Here is a 7,449-nt window from a genome sequence, read left to right on the forward strand (position 1 = left end):
CTCAATGTCCTGTTGTAACCTGTTCAGCCCTCAACACTATCTACAACTCCACCAACCTTCGTGTCATTGGCAAACTTACTAGCCCACCCTTTCACTTCCTCATCGAAGTCATTTATAAAAACCATAAAGAGCAGAGGTCCAAGAACAGATCCCTGCGAGACACCACTGGTCACCAACCTCCAGGCGCAATACTTTCCATCCACTACCACTCGCTATCTTCTTTCAGCCAGCCAATTCTGTTTCCAGACAGCCAAATTTCCCCGAATTCCATGCCCCAAACTTTCTGAATGAGCCTACCATGGGGAACCTTATCAAATGCCTTACTGAAATCCACATACAATGCCCGACGTTCATCAATGTGTCTCATCACAACCTCAGAGAATTCAATGAGGCTTGTGATCGCTCCTCTGATCACGGCCTTCAGTGCCTCCCAGAACGTGGAGAGTGAGACCTCCCCGTTTTGGTTGTTACTAACGTAGCCGCCTATGGCCCGCAATGTTTTTTGGCAGAAGGCCTCATCGGCCAGAAGGTCCGTGTCCAGCCTCCATGTGGGGCGCTGGGCACGGCCTGTCTCCAACCTCACATCCATGTATTGTGGAGCGTGGCAGGAGATGACGATCGCGGAGTATTCCGTTCCCGTTATCCCTGGAAGCACCGATTTCCCCACTGCGAATAAGTCAATACTGTGTGGACAGCACAATTGCTTCACAGCTCCAGGGTCCCAGGTTCAATTCCCAGCTTGGGTCTCTGTCTGTGCGGAGTCTGCACATTCTCCCCGTGTGTGCGTGGGTTTCCTCCGGGTGCTCCGGTTTCCTCCCACAGTCCAAAGATGTGCAGGTTAGGTGGATTGGCCATGCTAAATTGCCCTTAGTGTCCAAAATTGCCCTTAGTGTTGGGTGGGGTTACTGGGTTATGAGGATAGGGTGGAGGTGTTGACCTTGGGTAGGGTGCTCTTTCCAAGAGCCGGTGCAGACTCGATGGGCCAATTGGCCTCCTTCAGCAATGTGAAATGAAAATCGCTTATTGTCACAAGTAGGCTTCAAATGAAGTTACTGTGAAAAGCCCCTAGTCGCCACATTCCGGCGCCTATTCGGGGAGGATGTTACGGGAATCGAACCGTGTTGCTGGCCTGCCTTGGTCTGCTTTCAAAGCCAGCGATTTAGCCCTGTGCTAAACAGCCCCATAAACGAAGATGCGTAGTCAGCAGGATTCAAACCTGCGCAGGGAAACCCCAATGGATTTCTACTCCATCGCCTTAACCACTCGACCATGACTACATGTAAATTCTATGATACTGTGTACACCCTGTGCACTTGTGAACAGTATGGGAATTCCTTTTCTCCCAGGTGCAGGAACCTCCAGCGGTCCACTGTGCCCATGAAAGCTCCTAGTTCCATAGCCATGCCAGTCCTTTTCCCTGCTCTGGGGTTTGATCGATCAGTGGGTCCTGTACACAGTTAAAGTCGCCCCCATAATCAATTGGTGTGTGTCAATGTTGGGGATCTCCGCCATGGTCTTAGAACAAAGAGAGAACAAAGAAAAATTACACCACAGGAACAGGCCCTTCGGCCCTCCAAGCCTGCGCCGCCAGATCCTCTATCTAAAACTGTCGCCTATGTTCTAAGGATTTGTTTACCCTGTTCCCTGCCCATTCATCTATCTGTCTAGATACATTTTAAATGACGCTATCGTGCCCGCCTCTACCACCTTCGCCGGCAATGCATTCCAGGCAACCACCACCCTCTGCTTAAAGAACTTTCCACGTATATCTCCCTGAAACTTTTCCCCTCTCACCTTGTGCTCGTGACCCCTAGTAATTGACACCCCCACTCTGGGAAAAAGCTTCTTGCTATCCACCCGGTCTATACCTCTCATGATTTTGTAGACCTCAATGAAGTCCCCCCTCAACCTCCATCTTTCTAATGAAAATAATCCTAATCTACTCAACCTCTCTTCATAGCTAGCCCCTCCATACCAGACAACATCCTGGTGAACCTCCTCTGCACCCTCTCCAAAGCATCCACATCCTTCTGGTAATGTGGCGACCAGAACTGTACGCAGTATTCCAAATGTGGCCGAACCAAAGTCTTATACAACTATAACATAACCTGCCAATTCTTGTACTCAATACCCCTTCCGATGAAAGAAAGCATGCCGTATGCCTTCTTGACCACTCTATCGACCTGCGCCGTCACCTTCAGGGTACAATGGACCTGAACACCCAGGTCTCTCTATACATCAATTTTCCCCAGGGCTTTTTCATTTACCGTATAGTTCGCTCTTGAATTGGATCTTCAATAATGCATCACCTCGCATTTGCCCGGATTGACCTCCCATCTGCCATTTCTCCGCCCAACTCTCCAATTTATCTATATTCAGCTGTATTCTCTGACAGTCCCCTTCACTATCTGCTACTCCACCAATCTTAGTGTCATCTGCAAACTTGCTAATCAGACCACCTATACCTTCCTCCAGATCACTTATGTATATCACAAACAACAGTGGTCCCAGCACAGATCCCTGTGGAACACCACTGGTCACAGTTCTCCATTTTGAGAAACTACCTTCCACCACTACTGCCCAGCCAGTTCTTTATCCATCTAGCTAGTACACCCTGGACCCCATGAGACTTCACTTTCTCAGCCTACCATGGGGAACCTTATCAAATGCCTTACTGAAGTCCATGTATGTGACATCTACAGCCCTTCCCCCATCAATCAACTTTGTCACTACCTCAAAGAATTTTATTAAGTTGGTAAGTCATGACCTTCCCTGCACAAAACCATGTTGCCTATCACTGATAAGCCCATTTTCTTCCAAATGGGAAGAGATCCTATCCCTTAGTATCTTCTCCAGCAGCTTCCCTACCACTGACGTCAGGCTCACCGGTCTATAATTACCTGGATTATCCCTGCTACCCTTCTTAAACAAGGGGACAACATTAGCAATTCTCCAGTCCTCCGGTACCTCACCCGTGTTCAAAGATGCTGCAAAGATATCTGTTAAGGCCCCAGCTATTTCCTCTCTCACTTCCCTCAGTAACCTGGGATATATCCCATCCGCGCCTGGGGACTTGTCCACCTTAGTGCCTTTTAGAATACCCAACACATCCTCCCTCCTTATGCCGCCTTGACCTAGAGTAATCAAACATCTATCCCTAACCTCAACATCCATCATATCCCCCTCCTCAGTGAATACCGATGAAAAGTACTTGTTAAGAATCTCACCCATTTTCTCTGCTCCATGACTTTCCTCCTTTGTCCTTGAGGGGGCCAACTCTTTCTCTAGTTACCCTCTTGCTCCTTATATATGAATAAAAGGCTTTGGGATTTTCCTTAACCCTGTTGCTAAAGATATTTCATGACCCCTTTAGCCCTCTTGATTCCTCACTTCAGATTGGTCCTACATTCCCGATATTCTTCCAAAGCTTCGTCTGTCTTCAGTCGCCTAGACCTTATGTATGCTTCCTTTTTCCTCTTAGCTAGTCTCACCATTTCACCTGTCATCCATGGTTCCCTAATCTTGCCATTTCTATCCCTAATTTTCACAGGGACATGTCTGTCCTGCACTCTAATCAACCTCTCTTTAAAAGCCTCCCACATATCAAATGTGGATTTACTTTCAAACAGCTGCTCCCAATCCACATTCCCTAGCTCCTGCCAAATTTTGGTATAGTTGGCCTTCCCCCAATTTAGCACTCTTCCTTTAGGACCACTCTCGTCTTTGTCCATGAGTATTCTAAAACTTACGGAATTGTGATCACTATTCCCAAAGTAATCCCCTACTGAAACTTCAACCATCTGGCCGGGATCATTCCCCAATACCAGGTCCAGTATGGCTCCTTCCCGAGTTGGACTATTTACATACTTCTCTAAGAAAACTCTCCTGGATGCTCATTACAAATTCTGTTCCATCTAGACCTCTAACACTAAGTGTATCCCAGTCAAATGTTGGGAAAATTAAAATCTCCTATCACCACCGCCCAGTTGCTCCTACATCTTTCCATAATCTGTTTACATATTTGTACCTCTATCTCACGCCCGCTGTTGGGAGGTCTGTAGTACAGCCCCAACATTGGTATCGCACCCTTCCTATTTCTGAGCTCTGCCCATATCGCCTCACTGCTCGAGTCCTCCATAGTGCCCTCCTTCAGCACAGCTGTGATATCCTCTCTGGCCAGTAATGCAACTCCTCCACCCCTTTTACCTCTCTCTCTATCCGGCCTGAAATATCCTGGGATATTTAGTTGCCAATGATGCCCTTCCCTCAACCAGGTCTCAGTGATAGCAATAACATCATATTCCCAGGTACTAATCCAAACCCTGGGCGGGATTCTCCGATGTCGGCGCGATGTCCGCCGACCGGCGCCAAAAACGGCGCGAATCAGACCGGCATCGCGCCGCCCCAAAGGTGCGGAATTCTCCGCATCTTGAGGGGCCGAGCCCTCACCTTGAGGGGCTAGACCCGCGTCGGACTGACTTCCACCCCGCCAGCTGGCGGGAAAGGCCTTTGGTGCCCCGCCAGCTGGCGCGAAACTGACTTTGCCGGGCGGCGCATGCGCGGGAGCGTGAGCGGCCGCTCACGGCATTCCCGCGCATGCGCAGTGGAGGAGGTCTCTTCCATCTCCGCCATAGTGGAGACCATGGTGAAGGCAGAAGGAAAAGAGTGCCCCCACAGCACAGGCCTGCCCACGGATCGGTAGGCCCCGATCGCGGGCCAGGCCACCATGGGGACACCCCCCGGGGCCAGATCGCCCCGCGCCCTCCCCCAGGACCCCGGAGCCCGCCCGCGCCGCCGTGTCCCGCTGTCCCAAAGGTGGTTCAATCCACGCCGGCTGGCGTGGGTTGACAGCGGCGGGACTTCGGCCCATCGCGGGCTGGAGCATCGCCGTGGGATTACCGCCAACCGGCGCGATTCCCGCCCCCGCCGAATCTCCGGTGGCGGAGAATTCGCGACACGGCGGGGGCGGGATTCACGCCGGCCCCTGGCGATTCTCCGACCCGGTGGGGTGTCGGAGAATCGCGCCCCCTAAGTTCATCTGCCTTACCCACTACACTTCTTGCATTAAAACAAATGCACCTCAGACCACCAGTCCCTTTGCATTCATCATCTGCTTCCTGCCTACCCTTCCCCTTAGTCACACTGACTTCATGATCTAGTTCCTTACAGGCTTTAGTTACTACCTCCTTACTGTCCACTAACCTCCTCATTTGGTTCCCATCCCGCTGCCACATTAGTTTAAACCCTTCCCAACAGCGTTAGCAAAAGCACCCCCAAGGACATTGGTTCTAGTCTGGCCCAGGTGTAGGCCGTCCAATTTGTAGTAGTCCCACCTCCTCCAGAACCAGTCCCAATGTCCCAAAAATCTGAACGCCTCCCTCCTGCGCCATCCCTCAAGCCACGCATTCATCCTGCCTATTCTTTCATTTCTACTCTGACTACCACGTGGCACTGGTAGCAATCCTGAGATTACTACCTCTGAGGTCTGACTTTTTAACTTGGCTCCTAACTCCCTAAATTCTGCTTGTAGGACCTCATCCCGTTTTCTACCTATATCGGTGGTGCCTAGATGCACCACGACAACTGGCTGTTCACCCTCCTCCTTCAGAATGTTCTGCAGCCTATCTGAGACATCACTGACCCGTGCACCTGGGAGGCAACATACCATTCGGGAGTCTCGTTTTCGACCACAGAACCGCGTATCTACTCCCCTTACAATTGAATCCCCTATGACTATAGCCCTCCCACTCATGTTCCCACCCTTCTGTACAGCAGAGCCAGCCACGGTGCCATGAATCTGGCTACTGTTGCCTTCCCCTGGTGAGCCATCTCCCCCAACAGTATCCAAAACAGTTTACCTGTTTTGAAGGGAGATGACCGCAGGGGACACCTGCACTGCCTTCCTGCTTTTTCTCTGCCTTTTGGTCACCCATGCCCTTTCTCCCTCAGCAATCCTAATCTGCGGTGTGACCAATTCGCTAAACGTGCTATTCATGGCCTCTTCAGCATCGTGGAAGCTCCAATTCTTTATGAATTCTGGGTCGTCCCAGTTGGGAGCGTACACATTTACCAGTATGACTGGTGCCCCTTCCAGGACACCGCTGACCATGATGTACCGTCGCCTGGGTCTGTAACTGTCTTGGTTTCTGTTAAACTCGTCCTCTTGTTGATTAGTATTGCCACTCCCCTTGCCCTCGTCCTGTAACATGAATGGTACGTCTGCCCACCCAACCCTTCCTTACCAGCAGTCAGTCCTTCTCCCTCACGTGCATCTCGTAAGTAGATTATGTCTGCTTTTAGGCTTCTTAGGTGGGCGAAGACTTTGGATCTTTTCACTGGGCCATTGAATCCCCTTACGTTCCAGGTAACAATCCTGGTGGGGGGTTCTGATCCCCCGGTCCTGCGGGATCACCCATACCTACCTGTTGGACGTGCCCCTGCACACTGGGGTTTCCTTTTGTTAGGGGGCCGTCCAAAATGGCCACGGTCACTGCTCTCCCCATGAAGTTGAGTCCCAGCGCTCCAGGGTTTCCCGTTGTCCAGGGGATGCCCAACAGCTATGTGTACACCACGTGGATGCGCTCCTGCACTCCGGGGTCTCCCTTCACCCTGATGCCCTCCCGTGTGGCTGTTTGCGGTGCCATCTTGGTTCCTCGCCCTGCTCCATGCCTGCCAAGGCCTGTGTCTGTTCTGTTTCTCTACCTCAACCCTCTCTTTGCTTCTCTTTTGTACTGCGCTCTCCCCCCGTCTCCTCTCCCCTAGCCCATGTCCCTCTGTCCCCCTCTGTGTTCTTCCCCACCTACTGCCCCCCCCCAATACTCTTTGTGCCAGGCGCTCCCTCTCCCCTGAGAGGCGCGCAGCGGCCCTCCTTTCTTCCTGCCCTCCGTGTTGGCCTTCCTCGCTAATACGGGTGCCCACCTCCCAGTACTTGCCCAACTCTGGCCCTGCTTTACCTTGCTCCTACCAGCCCTTGTCTTGCCCTCCTGCCCACTTTTCTCACCATTGCTTCCCATGCTCTGCTCCTCCCCATCGCATTGAGAGAAGAAACGAGCCCGGAAACGAGGCAGCACAGTCCCGCCCAAAACCGAAAACCAATGTGTCCAGTTCCTGCTGTTATTGTCTCTGTTTGCGGTCTGTCCTCTGCTCTTTGTTCCGATTCTTCCTTTCTTTGCCGCCCCTGTGGCTTTCACTGCTGTTGCAGCTGTTCCTCCCCCAATTTGTTCGATTTAACAAACTCATCTGCCTCCGCTGGGGTGCTCCCTTCCCTTGAATGTTGCCCAGAGTCTGGCCAGGAATGACATCCCAAATCGCACCCTACTTTTGTAGAGTGCTGATTTTCCTCTGTTGAACTCAGCCCTTTGTTTTATCAGGTCCGCCCCAATGTCCTGATATTCTTCCCTTCCCATGTCCATGATCTCGTCTGCTGGGCCGACTTTAGGATTTTTTTCC

At 51.6% G+C, this 7,449-nt stretch overlaps 1 non-coding gene across 1 annotated transcript; it reads right to left on the reverse strand.

The window, feature by feature from the left end:
* Nucleotides 1-1,195: 1,195 nt before the first annotated feature.
* On the reverse strand, nt 1,196-1,277 carry trnas-aga (transfer RNA serine (anticodon AGA)). Its single transcript has one exon. It is a non-coding gene; the product is annotated as a tRNA-Ser (tRNA).
* Nucleotides 1,278-7,449: the final 6,172 nt, after the last annotated feature.

Source organism: Scyliorhinus torazame, chromosome 4 (genome assembly GCF_047496885.1).
Source record: "Scyliorhinus torazame isolate Kashiwa2021f chromosome 4, sScyTor2.1, whole genome shotgun sequence".
Classification (NCBI taxonomy): Eukaryota; Metazoa; Chordata; class Chondrichthyes; order Carcharhiniformes; family Scyliorhinidae; genus Scyliorhinus; species Scyliorhinus torazame.